The 15,659-nt window shown below is 43.2% G+C and overlaps 1 long non-coding RNA gene across 1 annotated transcript; it reads right to left on the bottom strand.

Moving 5' to 3' along the window:
• Positions 1 to 2,790: 2,790 nt before the first annotated feature.
• LOC135901722 (uncharacterized) lies at positions 2,791 to 4,290 on the bottom strand. Its single transcript, XR_010564247.2, has 3 exons — positions 4,251 to 4,290; positions 3,237 to 3,311; positions 2,791 to 3,172 (listed from the first exon to the last, which is right to left on the bottom strand). It is a non-coding gene; the product is annotated as an uncharacterized lncRNA (long non-coding RNA).
• Positions 4,291 to 15,659: the final 11,369 nt, after the last annotated feature.

Raw genomic sequence — 15,659 nt, 5'->3', positions numbered from 1 at the left:
CTAGTAGGTGCTCTACTGTTTCTTTTATTGACATTGTAAATCCTCCGTTCTCTTTCTTGATGCTTCTAAATACAACACTAGTTTTTATTTGGTTTCTTGCTATTTTGTATGGTAAATTGAATGGGTTTTTTGTTGTTTTGGTACATAATATTTTCCAGCTATTGTTTTTAGCTTCTTCCAACATATTGTTATAAACGTCGTGTTCTTTATAGTATTCTTTTTTAAATTGTTGCCTTATATCACCTTTGGATCTTTGATATCTCCTTCTGTATGCTCTAACTCTCTTCCTTTCTATTTCTAACTCGTTTGTCCACCACGGGTTAGTTTTTTGTTTTGGTGGTTGTTTTTTCTTTCTGTATCTGCTTTCTAGTTCTTCAATTTTTTCGTAAAGGGTGGTTACGACATTTTCGATATCGTTAGCAGTATTGATCTGGCTTTGTATTTCCATAAACCATTGATCCTTCTGCAAATGTTCAATTATTTTTGTTTGACCTTTTAATGTTATACCATAATTTTCCAACGGTTCTACGTTTTTTTATTACTATTTTAATATACCGATGATCGCTATTATTATGATTTTTTAGAACTTCCCATTGTGCTATGTTTGTATATAGATTGTCGTTCGTTATACTAAGGTCGATCCAGCCTTTTGCTCTTTCTGTTCTAAATGTAAGTGGTGAGTCTTTTTCATTGAGAATTACTAAGTTGTGTTTTATTATGAACTCTAAAATTCCTTCCCCTTTTTCGTCGTTAGTCTGGCTGCCCCACATTTTGTTTTTTGCATTAAAGTCTCTTGTAATTAGAATTTCTGTAAAGGTAATAGTGTTTATTACCTTCTCTATCTTCGATATTACTTGACCTATATTTTCATGGGGGGGACAGTAACAATAGAGGAATACAAAAAAAATACAGTACAGGTAGGTACACAAACACATAGCTGCACGGTGTTGCCGTGTCGTTCCACGGTGTGTGCGCCGCAGTACGCACGGCGTGGTTCACAGTACACAGCGGCGACCTCCGGAAAGGAATGGTGGGCTGAACCCGGAGGTTGTGCAGAACCGGGCCGAGCACTACACCGGTATTGCGGCGGCGAGTGCAGCGCGGTGCCGCCGCGGTGTACACGGGGAGGCAGGCACCCCTCACACAAGCGGGGCACGACGACTGGTCGGTGACAGCAGTCGCAGCGGCGTCCTCCGGAATGATGGTGGGGCCAGTAAGGGCGCGCCCGCCTCGGTCGTGGAGAGGACGAAGGGCGACGCGCGGCGGCTAATAAGGCGTGGCTGCGGTGAGCGGCGGCCGTCCAGCGGGTGTTCCGTGATGAAACCGTCGACTGCGGGGCACATAGAGTTACTATACTGACTCTAGAGGACAAGCTACCCATAGGGCCCATGCATTAAAATCGGGAACCTCAAGAGCGCCGCCATGTTGCTACGCGCCGAGGTTGCCAGCTCCTGAGACGCTTGCTAGACTTGGTGACAGTAGTCAGTTTTAATCCGGCAACAGTAGCAGCGTAGCAGCATGGCGTCTCGCTTGTGCAGTTGTGATGTGTGCTTGCAGCCGTGTGTTTGGGCTTTATTCTATGTTGCGGGATGGTGTGGGCGTGGTCCATGTTGGCCATACAGCTGGCAGTTATGCAACCGAGGGATGATCCTGTTCAAGTTTCTGGCGGTATGCGGTTTTCAGCGGTCACGCCTGTTGCAGGAGTGTCACTCGACGACGTTACGAGCTCGAAGCTGTGGTCAGATTCCTCGTTGGCGTTCCGTAATTATCTTCGCACGGGCGCGGTATGTTGCAAAAGCCGCTTTCGCGATCTATCGTCGTGACGATAGATCGGGTTTTTTATTATTATAAGTAATGATCCAGCTGTAGGGCACATGTAACCGACAAACGGAAGTCTCAGGAGAGCACCTGAGATGATAGTAGAGCAGGCGGCGCAGGAACTCCAGGGCACCCGAGGGACAGTGGGGGGATCAAAGCTCGAAGCAGAACGGTACGTAGGTTGGGGCCGCCGAGGCAGGTGTGTGCCAGGGAGTGTTCGCACGGACAGCTCCCCAGGCACGCGCAGCCGTGCCTCGCAAGGTCGAGATACGTTAAAGGCACCTGCGCCCATTGTCTTTCTTTTGCCTCGGCGCAGTGAGCACGATTAACGAGAATAATGTGGAGGGCATCCGGTGCAGTCGCGAATGCATCACGACAAATGTAGCTCGCGTCGCCTGGCGTCTGTAGTAATATCAGAGTTGGTTGTATGAACTTTATGCATAATATGTTTTGTTACGGTACCTCAACGGAATGGGTCTAGAGGACGGTGTTGGTACATTTTTTCGTACCGCCCTAATCCTATACCCCCACTACAAACACACACATACCCCATTTTTTTATGTATACATACAATTCCTTGCCATGACGGATCATAGCCTCCTTTATTTTTGAAAAATAGAGGTGGCTATGGACCGATTGACCAGTTCAAGTAACTGTCGTAGGAATCACTGTAATAAACATAATTCCACGATCGGATTGTTTACTTTCATTTTTTGTTGTAACACTGAAGACTACATAGAACTTTATTTTGTATATGTGAGAGAAGTATGTGGATATCACGAGCTTAAGCCAATGTGCGATACACAGACAAAGCAGCTGCTACAACATGAACTGCATTGAGGGCCACACAACACATACGTAATTAAAGGTGCAAAATATAGGGGGAAGCTTCAAAATACGCTCTGTAGCACTGCAAAGTATAACATATATTGTATGTGTACAATAAATGTTCAAAAATACAATGCATCAATGTCCCATTTGCCTTCAAGTTTATTATGAAGTTCAAGTTTACTGAAGTTTATTATGAGCATATGTACAACAGGAATCAACTAACACACCCGCAGTCAAGGTGGCTGTTCGAGGTGTGCTGGCTGCCTCAGTGTAAGAAAAAGAAATTGGGTAAATGTCGACACCAGTGCCACTGCTTCTTGCCTCTGACCTGCACGTGCCTCTGCGGCATCTTTGTGCACAAGTGTGCTGGCGTGGTGAGGCGTAGGAGTCATCCGAGAGAAAGAGTATTGTTTACATGGAGAAGTGGCTGTTCACATTGCCTGTCACTTTCCCTCAAATGTTTCCTTGGCGACTAGGGTGACACACCCGCCGTCAAGGTGGCTGTTCGAGGTGTGCTGGCTGCCTAAATGAAATAAAAAGAAATTAGATGAATGTCAATACCAGTGCTATTGCTTATTGTCTCTTACCTGCATTTGCCTCCACGGCCTCTTGGTTTGTGGAGTCTGTATGAGGGAGCTGCTGTGGCTAGGCGTAGGCATTGTCTAAGCAAAAAGAAAAGGCCATTTAAATGGGGAATTATGGAAATAAATGCAGTTATGTCTGCTTCTTGCACTCTTCTTGCCTAAAATTTTTCAAACACACCAGCACTTTGACTGCTTCTGCTTTTTACCTGCAGGTGTTGTTGCGAGATCCTTAGTATGGTTGCATGCAGCATTGTAACACTTGGTGGAGGCATTTGAAGTGGTAGCCAAAAATATAAAGAATCATCCTTGTCTGCACGAATGCTTTCAATTTCTAAATGCAGTGGTAACTATCACTATTGGTGCAAGGCCCCCCCACATCTATGCGGCAAGTGCCATAGCTCGAAACTGAATTGTTCCTTTAGTGTTTCACAAGGCATCTGATATGTCCACATTAGATGTGATGTGTTTGTTTTTATTTATCCCAGTGTGGAGAGAGCATCATTAAATGGCTGAAGTACTATAGCGCCAAACAGACGACACAAGAAGAAGAGACACGGACGAGCGCTTATGTCCGTGTCTCTTCTTCTTGTATCGTCTGTTTGGCGCTATAGTACTTCAGTAATATGCACCAACTAGCCCAACAAAAAGTTCTGCTGAAATATCATTAAATGTTTTGTTTATTTTTGCGTGTCTTGTTTTTTGGTTTATTTCTGAATTCATCATGATGCTAAAGTGACTTATGTAATGGCAATCAGCTTTTGTTTTGCAGAAAAACAATGGATTTCCTGACCCATTGTTTGACATCCCCTCACTCGCATAATTTTGCAGAGTATTCTACCTATATTGACTTGCTTGGCCTCCACTAAAGGGTCTTGCATGTTTAAATACGACTCTTTCCTTAAAATCATTCGACACTTCTCATAATTTCTGTACCTTGGGCTTCTGATACTCTGCATTCACTATTTTTGCTTGTTTCTGACTAGAAATGTCTTCTTTAATTTAGAGCTTAAATTTTACCTTTGGAACACACGGAAGGGCTTGCCATTGCATATCTTCATAAAAGGGAAACATGTTTCATTAAACATTTGCAAAATCCCATTGAAGATTGATGAATGCAGCTTGCAGTGTGATATGACTGAATGAGCCATAAAAGTAACTCATCTCACTTGGTAAATGAAAGCACATATTAGTGTGATGCACAAGATACGTTACACTAACGTGGTGGGTTCTCTTGCTTATACAGCAAAATAATCGGTGCGCGAGAAAAAAATTATTTTTGCATAACCCTTGTACACACTGACTTAAGGAAAATGAGCTGGAGCTGTCCACATGATGTACTTAATTTACCTGCGAGTATGGTCAACAAAAATGTGTCCCAGCTGCTTAGTGGTATTCCAGATAATGTCAGTATTGCATATGTGCCTGTTATCGAAAATAATTGAATTTTGAAAGTGCTCGCAGGGATCTGATGTGCATATCTGCAGTTTATGGATACATGTAAAAGACTCAGCATCAAGTGCAAGTGAACGGTTCCACAGGCCCGGAGTCGATCATGCAAATAGATTCGCTGCACAAATTTGTGACATGAAATGGCGTGCAAGGAAGTGTTGAAAATATTCCACAGTTAATAAAACGCCTAAGCTATTAATATGTGGGTTGATGCACTCGTTATGCAAAACGGAGGTGAGGCGTGCAGACAGGAAACAAGAGTAGAGTATTTACAAGCAAACACGCGCGCCGCCCACTTCTCTACTCTTGTGTCCTGTCTGCACGCCTCACCTCTGTTTTGCATAATGAATCCTTACGAACTAGCTCAGCTTTCTGTCGTTCTAAGTCTCCATGCACTCTATTTCGTCCGCATTAGGCACTCGCCTCTTGATTACTTCGTGGCACAGAAATACTCGGTCATCAGGCTGTTTTTCTGCTGTGGCCTTTGTAGAAGCATGATTGTTCAAAGTGCAACAAATAAACAGATTCTTTGAGTTGCTTGTGGCTTCGCCAATACAATTCCGGTGCGCTGGTCCGCCTGTCCAGCAATTTCCTACTGAAGGGAAACCTGCAAATAAAAACACCGCTCCGCATGCAGAAAAATGCTCTACTGTGACGCTTCTCGAACGATTGTGATATACTACAAGAGCTGCCTACTCGCGTGATATTCTCAACAAGGAGATACATTCGTTTACTTACATGTGAAGGTATATGCCAGACCACTTCACGGCTTCGGTGGCACATAAGGCACGAGTGTGTCATAGCGTCCGATGTCGACGCGCGATCGCATGTCAAACGAAACTACTACGCATCCAAAAAACAGATTCGAAACCGAAATTCGCGTCATCCTTTATTGCATGAATGCGTACATCGTGTATTACATAAGTCACGGACTTAGCGATCGCTTTCTGTAAACTTAATATTAACGTACCACCTTCATAAAGCCATCAGGTATGCGTTTTTAGGTGACAAAGCATAAGGTGACCTGTACTTGTTCTCAGCTCTTTCAATAGTAATTGCGCTGGCCACATTGACCAGTAGCAACAGGGCGGCGCCCTAGAGGTTCCCACTTTTCCGGCCCAGCTTTTCCTCTAGAGTTGTTCTACTAACTCTATGGCGGGGCACGCCCGTCCGCAAAGATGGCGGCGTCCACCAGGGTTCAATGACGAAGGCCGCACAGCGTCACGGCTTTCTCAAACACCGGACGAAAGGTCGCACAGCTAAAACCCCTCAATCTCCCAAAGTAGCGCCATTCACTTCCCTCCTCCTCCGCTCGGCGCGGCCTCGACGGTGGCGCCGCCGGTGGTGGGCCTCCCGTAGCAGACGACGGCTAACACGCTACGGGAGGAAATCCGCGGAAAAGTTCGTTCGAGTCCTGCGGAGCAGTTTTTTCAATCTAGATCTTGCTTTGTCACTCGGTAACTGGCCTTAAGAACGTCGTGTCGGATTTGCGGAAGAAATAGAGAAAAGCACCATTATTCAAGGCGCATTTAAGGCGTAAAGCGCGCGCACGTTGAAAGTTCGTGTTGCTGAAACACGACACAAGCACGCGGTGTGCTCAGACACGCGAGTAAGTACCAGAGTTTCAGGTTTTGACAGCGTGAAAGTATGTGCACGTGGTTTCGTAGGTTAATTTACGTACCTGCAGGATGCTTTTGTTCGGCCGGCGCGTGAGAGATTCCGACTGTCTGCGGTCAGCAATGCCTGGCAGCAGGGCCGTTTCTGTTCCGCGCCTTTTACAGATGTACGTAGCTCATGCACAGGTTGTGGTGGCCATGTGCAACGTTTTCACACATAGGCGGTATAGATAATTTGAACAACGTACCAGCATATGAAATCGTTATTTATTTATTACAGTGCAAATGGTTAGAATTTGATAGAAAAAAAAGAAGGAACTTGATGGGACAACTGGAAAGAGGTTCAGAAAATAATTATCCCCCTCCCCTCATTGGCACCAGCAACACTCTTGTTGAAGTGCTAATTTTATCTCTGTATACTACGTGCGTCTGTATTCTTTTGCGTTGTAAGTTTTCACAAGGAAGCAGTGTTCCGTTAACTGGAACAGTCAAGGCACACAAGACAGAAAAAAAGTTGATTCTTGGGTTTTACATCCCAACACCACGATCTCATAAGGCACGACATAATGAGGGCTCCGGATTAATTTTTTTCCAGCTGGGGTTCTTTAACGCGCCGCTCAATGCACTGGACACGGGCCCGTTTTGACACGGGCGTCAAAAGAAGAGGTTGGAGGAGCCGTGGCACTTACTTCACAAAGGCGCGCATACTTTGCCACTTGCTCGAAGTCAGCCCGCCCGATCTTGTGAATCCACACTTTTCTTCGTTTTGCGTTGCGCCCGGCGTATGGTAAAGCACAAAGCTTTTTGCCGTCACTGGGTCTGTTGTGGCAACCGTAGGCGCAGCAGCACGGCATCGCAATTAAGCTTATCAAGGCGTCGTCACCAGCGAGTACGTCAACCATGCAGGCAGGTAGTGAACGCTGGCCGCGCACCATCCTCTTCCTGCCAGTGGGTTCTTCCCTCAACCTTCGAGTATTGAACAGGCAAGCTGTCTCTGTTTTTCTTGAGGGAAAGGCGCCCAACGAAATCGAGGAAGTGCGGCTGAACATGCGAAAGAATGTTCTAGCTGTCGACACAACCCGTGGAACCACGCTGGAGGCGCTACGACAGATAACAGATTCTGGCAGCATAAAAGTACGACCGGTCACAGCAATGCATGGGGCCTGCACTGGAGGTGTGATCTGAATGAATGAATGAATGAATATATCTTTATTTCCAATAGATTGGGGGAGACAGGGAAGAAAAGCTGCAAGTGCAGCTTGAAAAAACACCCTGCCCCCTATGACCACAAGACATGGGCAGCGCGGAGCTGCCGCGTGTTTTTAACAAAAAAAAAAATATACACAGTTTTGCAAGAATGCATAAAAAGTGATTAGTTGTGCGTAAAGAAGCTACAAAACGTTTCACATATGACAGACAAAAAAAACATATATACACATATATATGTAATATAAATGTGAACAAAAAGCTGTAAAACTCATCTAATCTGCACTTCTGGAATAGCTGGCCATATAAACATTAATGTTAGTCACACTGAATTAGTCGAGAAAATTCTGATGGGGTAAGGGTATATACAGTGAAAGCTCGTTAATTCGAACTTCAATAATTCGAATTTACGGATAATTCGAACTGTACGATTTGGTCCGGCCAAGCTCCACAGAAGTCTATGTATAAAAAAGTCCGTTAATTCGAATGCGAGAAGGTTCCCTCACGGATAATTCGAACTACGCTCGCCTGGCACACGGCCAGAGAAACGCGCTTACTGTCTACACACAAGGCTGTATTGCCTCCGAAATGGAGAGAACGGCGAGAGAAGGCAAAATCGGAAAAAAATCTAACCGACGCGGGGTCAGCCAGAAGGAAGCGGCGGCTGCCGCCTCTCCGTTCTACGTAACCTCCGAGGCTTCTTGCCCGTTGCGAATCTCGGAGGCTTTGCAAATCTTGTACAGCTGCTAATGTTGTGCGGAGATGGCACGGCAAGCTCCAAAACACAGCGATTCAAGTACGTCGCTGCTGCGCTTGCAATCAAGAACCAACGAATCAGGGCTTTCGCCACCTTCACATGTTCAGCGTCTTTGTCTCGGAAGTCTTCATCGGTTGTGCACGTCTGTTTTCAGCTTAGGAGGTATCGGCCGTCGCGATTCATTGTGATGGTGTTAAGCCTCGGCTAACGTTCGTTTCGGTGGACATTGGTGGTGTGGCACAGTCGGACCCAGAGCTTCGACTTTCTGACACGCCAAATTTCTGACATGCCCTACTGCTTCGCAATCGCAGTGTACTGTTGCCCTCCTTCACTTTCGTTAGTTCGAACTTTCATTAATTCGAACTGAAGCGGCTTCCCCTTGCGGTTCGAATTAACGAGCTTTTACTGTATATCAATGCCAGATTTGTTGCAAGCATTTAAAAGCTTTGGTAAGTTGCTTTTTAGCATTTGTGAGCTGTAATTAGTCCTAAAATGGTGCACAGTCAAGGGTTCTGTGTTTCTTGTGAAACGTGAGGGGACACGTTCTTCTAAGCATGATAATTTAACAAGGGATAGATCGTTTTTCCTGTTCATGTAATAAAACTTCTGCAAAAGTCGACGCCTATAGATTTCGTGAGCGGTGATAATTTTAAACTTGTCAAATAAATGCTCGGTGTGTGAATCATACGGAATATTTGCTAGGACGCGTACTATCCTTTTCTGTAATAAAAATAATTTGTTTAAATTCGTATCAGTTGTAGTGCCCCATACGAGGTGACAATAATTGAGATGAGAGGCGAATAAGGCGTTGTATTTATTTATTTATTTATTTCAAAATACTGCAGGCAGCAATGCTGCCCTAGCAGGAGAGGGTTACATCAAGTGCAATGACAAAGATTTCACAAAGGAATCTACATTGGCACAATCAACAACAGACGCTGGCAGACAATTCCACTCTTCAATTGTGAGCGGAAAAAAAGACTTCTGAAACATTTTCGTCCTCGCAAAGTACGGGCGGATAACATTCGAGTGATTAATTCTAGAAGATCTATGTTGTGAGCGGGAAAGATAAGTTTCGCGCGGGAGACCGATTTTGTTTGATATATCAAATAAAGCATCTTTAGTCTCGCAATCTTTCGGCGTACACAGAGGGGTTCCAGATTCAGTCGCTGCAACATGTCAGTAACAGATGATGTAGATCGATAGTCAGACACAATAAATCGAACAGCCAGGCGCTGAATTCGTTCTACTTGTGCGATATCTTTAACGTAGTATGGGTCCCATACTGCGGAAGCGTACTCAAGGACTGATCGAACCAAAGTGCGATATGCCTCGAGTTTAACACTTGACGGCGAGTCTTTTAGCTTCCTGCGCAAAAAGCAAAGTTTATTGAACGCTGTTGTACAAACGTTCTTCAAATATAATAGTACTTTAACTGATGTAGGAAGAAGGTAACGGTTACGGCTTATTATACCTGTTATCTGACTCCGTTTTTGCGTTACAAAGTTTATATGGTCATTCCATAGCAGCGATGAAGAAAAATACACGCCTAGAATTTTGATGCGTTCTACAAATTCAATCGGAGCATTATTATAGGCTATGCCATGTAGTAAAGGGGAGGTGCTTCCCTTTGGACGAAAATTATAGCTTTAGTTTTGGTTGGGTTGACACATGAACAGTTTTGCTTAGACCATGTACTAAGTTTCAGGAGCACTTCATTTGATATTGTGATAAGCTCGGTATAAGAACGTGATGTTAGATATATACTAATGTCATCTGCGTAAATTAAAAATTTTACATTGAAATGAATATTTACAATATCGTTAACATATAGATTAAAAAGCAAAGGACCTAGAATGCTGCCTTGAGGTACTCCAGAAAGTATAAACCTCTCTTGGGACCTGAACTTATTTATCTGTACATATTGGCGTCTATTTTGAAAATACGACTTAATAAATTCAAGTGGAAGTCATCTAACTCCATAACGATTGAGCTTATGAAAAAGAATATTGTGGCTAATATAATCGAACGCTTTACTAAAATCTACAAATAAACCGAGAGTTATGAGCTTGTTTTCGAAATTGGTAAGGATATATTCTTTATGATGCAGTAGGGCTAACTCTGTAGACTTGTCTGTTTGAAACCCATACTGAGATTCGCTAATTAAGTTGTGCTTATTACAGAATGAGTTTAAACGTACAAATATTATTTTCTCTAAAGCTTTGGAAAAGATAGGGAGAACAGATATGGGCCGGTAATTATTTATATCTAGCTTGTTGCCTTTCTTATGGAGTACTGTTACTCACGCACTCTTCATCTTTGCAGGAAAAACACCAGTTGAGATGCATAAGTTGTATATGTGTGCAAGTAGCCCAGTGATTTTATGTAGCACAAATTTTACGGGTGTTATTTGTATGCCATCAGGATCAATGCATGACGAGTTTTTAAAACTAGAGAATACTGTATGCACTTCATGAATATTTGTAGGCTGGAAAAAGAGCGTGTTTTGATTTGGAGGGAAAGTAAGGTCAGGAAGTTTTGCAGAAGTAACATTGGTATCGCGATACACAAAATGTTTATTAAACTGTTCGACCATTTCCTGTTGTGATAACTTCTGTCCTTTGTAAGCAATTTGTTCTATAGACTCGCTCCTTCTTTGTCGCCCCAATACAAAATTCAGGTTATTCCAAAGTTTATGGCTCTGAGAGCAAGAAGAAAACATCTGGAAATAATATGCATCTTTTGCTTTTCGTAACTCTTTGGTGAGTTTATTTCTATACTCTTTAAAAGCCTTCAAGTCAGCAGGGTCATGGTATTTTACAAATTTAATATACAGCTGGTCACGCTTCTTTATTTTCTTAAACAGGTATTTTGTTAGCCAAGGCTTTCTGAAATTTTTATGTTTACTTTTTTTGCGGACGAAGTGTTTTGAATACACATCAACAAAGATTGTGATAAACTTAGTGTAAGCAACTTCCGCATTATTTTCCTGAAGGATATTATCCCAGCTTACCTCACTTAATTCTGCCTGAAATGCTTGCAGCGTTTGTTCAGTAATGTCCTGATAAAATATGTCAGATGCGTTGCTGCGTATCGCAATATGTGCACTTTCAACGTACATACAAATCGGCATGTGATCACCTATGCAATGCGCCAAAACACAACTGCTAATACATGAAGGATGATAACTTGTTAAAAAGAGATCACGCGTAGTTTCACTTGTAGCTGTAACCCTAGTTGCTGATTCTATGGCATTAATGCAACCGTTCTGGACAAATGTGTTTACAAACTCGCGCGTCGTTGCGTTTTCAGAACCCATATCAATATTCATGTCTCCACCAATAACTACACATTTTCGGTTTTCACTGGCAAATGACAACAGATTATCCATAAACATGAAAAAAGCGCTACGGCACAGCGATCACTTACGATGCGCCCCGCATCGGAATTAGCGCCCACCCATCACGAGGTGAGCGTCGAGCAACGCAGCGTTCGGCGCGGCAACGAAACGTGCGCCTGAGCGAACGGAACGAACCAAAGAACTCGGTGTCTCGGAGGGGAAACGATCTACGCCAGCCAAACGTCGCGATCGGCACGGGCAGAGAGATAGATAGTAATCTAAAGAAAGGACCGGGAGCACGGCGAAGCGTCGTCAGGGGAGAGGGAGTCCCGCGACGCGCCTGGCAGCGGTCCCAATGCGCGCGCGGCGCGCCTCCTGTCGGGGCAGCGCCGTACATTGAGAGGAGGGGGTCTTCTGTGTTTGCCGCAAGATGGCTCTGCGTGTGCGGAAAGCGCAGAAGAAATGCAGCGGAAACGCACTTCGCAACTCGTGTAATTGTGACTTCTGTACGTTACATGTTCATAATTGCCGATATACACCGCACTATAACTTTCCACGGCTCGTTTCGAAGGCAACACCGCATTCACTAGAGGCGCGTTTGCACCGCTTGGAAGCATCGAACTCGTGGCTGAGTGGTAGCGTCTCCGTCTCACACTCCGGAGACCCTGGTTCGATTCCCACCGGGCCAATCTTGGAAGTTGCTTTTTATTTATGAAGCGCCTGCCGCGATTTATCGCTCACGGTCAACGCCGCAAACGCCGACACCGACGACGACACCGACGCCGACGACACCGGCTTTTCTGCGACACGAGCTCCTTAACGCTATCGCGTTAAAAGCATTCAAACTGCCATCAGGTGGTCGGTAACAAACAGCAAATAACGTATCATTGGTTTCAACACATAGCACCTCAATATTTTCATTTGTACACGAAAATTCGCCAGATAGATCACATGATATAGACTCATTTACAAACAGGGAAACACCTCCTCCACGCCGTGATTCTCTGTTTAAATAGAAAATTTTCTTATTGGGTAACTGAAAAATATTGCTAGCGTCAGTGTACCACGTTTCGGTAAGCATAACTACATCGCACAAGTTTTCTATGTCTGAAAAGAAGGTTTCCAGTTCTGTTGCTTTATTATTCGCAGATTGCACATTTAGATGTATACAGCTTAATCCTCTTTTTTGGGCGCGTAGTGTAGAGAACCATTCTGTCTTTGTTTTATAGCCTAGGTGCATAATGGTTCTATTGAGCTCAAAAATATCTTACTAACGAGCTAGGGCAGAAAGGTCGTCAGACCTTTCTGCCCTAGCTCGTTACAATAACAAACAACAAAGAAACAGCCATTTAACACAGCACTTCACGAAAGATATAATAAGTATTCTAACTTACTAGGAAAACTACTCAAACAGGCTAAAACGACGTATTATGAAAATGAAATTAAGTCTGCAGGTAATGATGTCAGAAAGCAATGGAAAGTATTAAACTCTTTTTTAGGTCGGTCGAATCATAATTCCGAAACAACTGTGATACAATCGGGGGATCTTCTCCTTGATAATCCCTTGGACATTGCAAACTCCTTCGTTAATTCCTTCTCTGCTGATAATGAAGAGTGCGAAGATTCATTGACCGAAACTTACCCCCGTGTGCCCCATAGCTTTTTCCTTCATCCCGCAACACCTGAAGACATAGTCACAGTCATTTCCAGTCTAAAAAATACAGGTCCTGGTCTCGATAACTTCAGCCCATCTCTCATAAAAACGATAGCTTACCTAATATCTGAAATATTCTGTCACATAGTGAACCTCATCTTTAAAACAGGAATATATCCAACTTCTTTGAAGAAAGCCAAAATAATCCCTGTATTCAAGAAGGGAGATAAGCGTCTAACAGCTAATTACCGCCCTATAGCTATACTTTCATTGTTCTGTAAAATTATCGAAAAACTAATCGTAACACGCTTATCAAGCTATTTATCAAAATTTTGCATCCTATCACCAAATCAATTTGGGTTTCGGGAAGGTTACTCAACTGATTTGGCATTGATATTTCTAACAGACAAGATTCGGCAGGCAATTGACACTGGAAATTTCGCTGGTGCATTATTTATTGACCTTTCTAAAGCATTCGATTCACTTGTTCATAACATCCTTTTTGCTAAATTAGACTATTGGTATAACTGGCCCGGCACTGCAATTACTACGTAACTATTTAAAAGATAGAGAATACACTGTATCAATCTGCAGCACTTACTCGCGCCCTAAAACAACTAACATTGGTGTACCACAAGGATCTATATTAGGGCCTCTCTTGTTTTTAATATACATTAATGACCTCCCAAAGTACCTAAAGTCCTCTGACTGTATCCTTTACGCTGACGACACTACCATCTTCTCCTCAGACAAAAGTCTTGATTCATTGATGTGTAAGCTTAATCACGACGCGGCAAATATTGTAACCTGGTGCCAACTAAACAGACTACACATTAATACTGCCAAATCTAACTTCGTGATCTTCTCAGCTAAACAAAAACATATCTCAGTGTATCCATCGCTAACCTTTGCTTCCAGTGCAATTTATCCTACTGATAGTGTACTGTTTCTTGGCGTCATATTAGATAAACACTTAAAATTTGACGAGCATGTTTTATCCTTAACAAAGAAGGCAGCATATGGAATTAGAATATTAATTAAAGTTCGCAATTTCTTTAAAATGAAGACACTCATCTCCCTCTACTACGCTTTTATTCACACGCATATTAATTATTGTATATCATCATGGGGAAACACGTATCCCACACATTTATCTCCACTACAGCATACACAAAATCAAGCAATTCGCATCATTACACGTAGCAGCTACACATCGGAAGCATCTCCATTGCTCAGATCTAACAGCATTTTATCGTTACAGAAATTAAATAAATACTCACTTGGACTACTTGTCTATAAATCTGTTAACGGAAAGCTCCCACTCTCTATAATTACTACCAGCCAGTATCCATATTCCACGTCTACCCGTTTCGCTTCTACCAACAGCTATTTACTACCAAAACCTAGAACTAATTATGGTAAATTTACTACTAATTTTTCAGCCACACTACTTTGGAACTCATTACCGTGTCATATTAAGATATCCTCTCATTTTTACACATTCAAGTCAAACCTTCGTAAATTTTTGCACTCAATATAACAATGTGATCGTTATCATTTTATTAATAAGTGCTTTGTGTCGTTAAATGTTTTACAGCGTAAGCAAGTGACTAACTTAATATGGTGTCTTTTGTGTTTTTATATAGCTGCTTTGTATTTATATATCCTACTCACTTATAATGGGAGGTCCCCTGTACAGTCTGTTGACTATGGGACCTCCCTCTGTATGTATGTATAATGCCCATTTGTAACCTTATTAATATGCAAATAAAGAACTCTTGAACTCTTGAATATTTTACAACAACCGCAGGATCGCCACCATTTTGACGTACCAGGACTTTCCCATTAGAACACCAAGCATACCTATAGCCAGAACTTTTTGCCCATTCTTTAGCAAAGTAGAGAAGCTTTCTTGTACGGAGGGTCAGGATTTCAGCTATGTAAACCCTATCCTCACTGTTTCTCAGGTTTCGTTTGCTAGCGAGCCAAGCATCGGCCAATTCCTGGCGTGCAAAACGTACGATGATTCCTCGCGGCTTCCCGGGCTTTCCAGGTAACCCATGTAGGGCTACAACATCTTGCCTGCACAACAAAGCAACCTGTAATCTTCCGGCGATTCTATTTACTTTACTCAACAGGTCTTCTCCGTCATCCCCAGTCACACCATGAATTTCCAGATTTAATCGCCTGCTCCGTCTCTCAAGATCCTCAACATCAGATTCCGGCTGTGAAAGCTGCTGAAATGCGCCCTGTTTCTCAACTTTCTCCAACCGGCTCTTAACGTCTTTTATATCTTCATCATGAGTATCCAGCCGCTGTTGAATAGCGTCGAAATGATCAGACAAGACCTGAACAGATTTTTCCATGCATGAAACCTGGGCCGGAAGCTCGAGAAGAGAACTTA

The sequence above is a fragment of the Dermacentor albipictus genome, unplaced genomic scaffold, assembly GCF_038994185.2.
Source record: "Dermacentor albipictus isolate Rhodes 1998 colony unplaced genomic scaffold, USDA_Dalb.pri_finalv2 scaffold_16, whole genome shotgun sequence".
NCBI lineage: Eukaryota > Metazoa > Arthropoda > Arachnida > Ixodida > Ixodidae > Dermacentor > Dermacentor albipictus.
The sequence above is the reverse complement of the archived record's forward strand: the minus strand, read 5'-3'. Positions and strand labels throughout refer to the sequence as shown.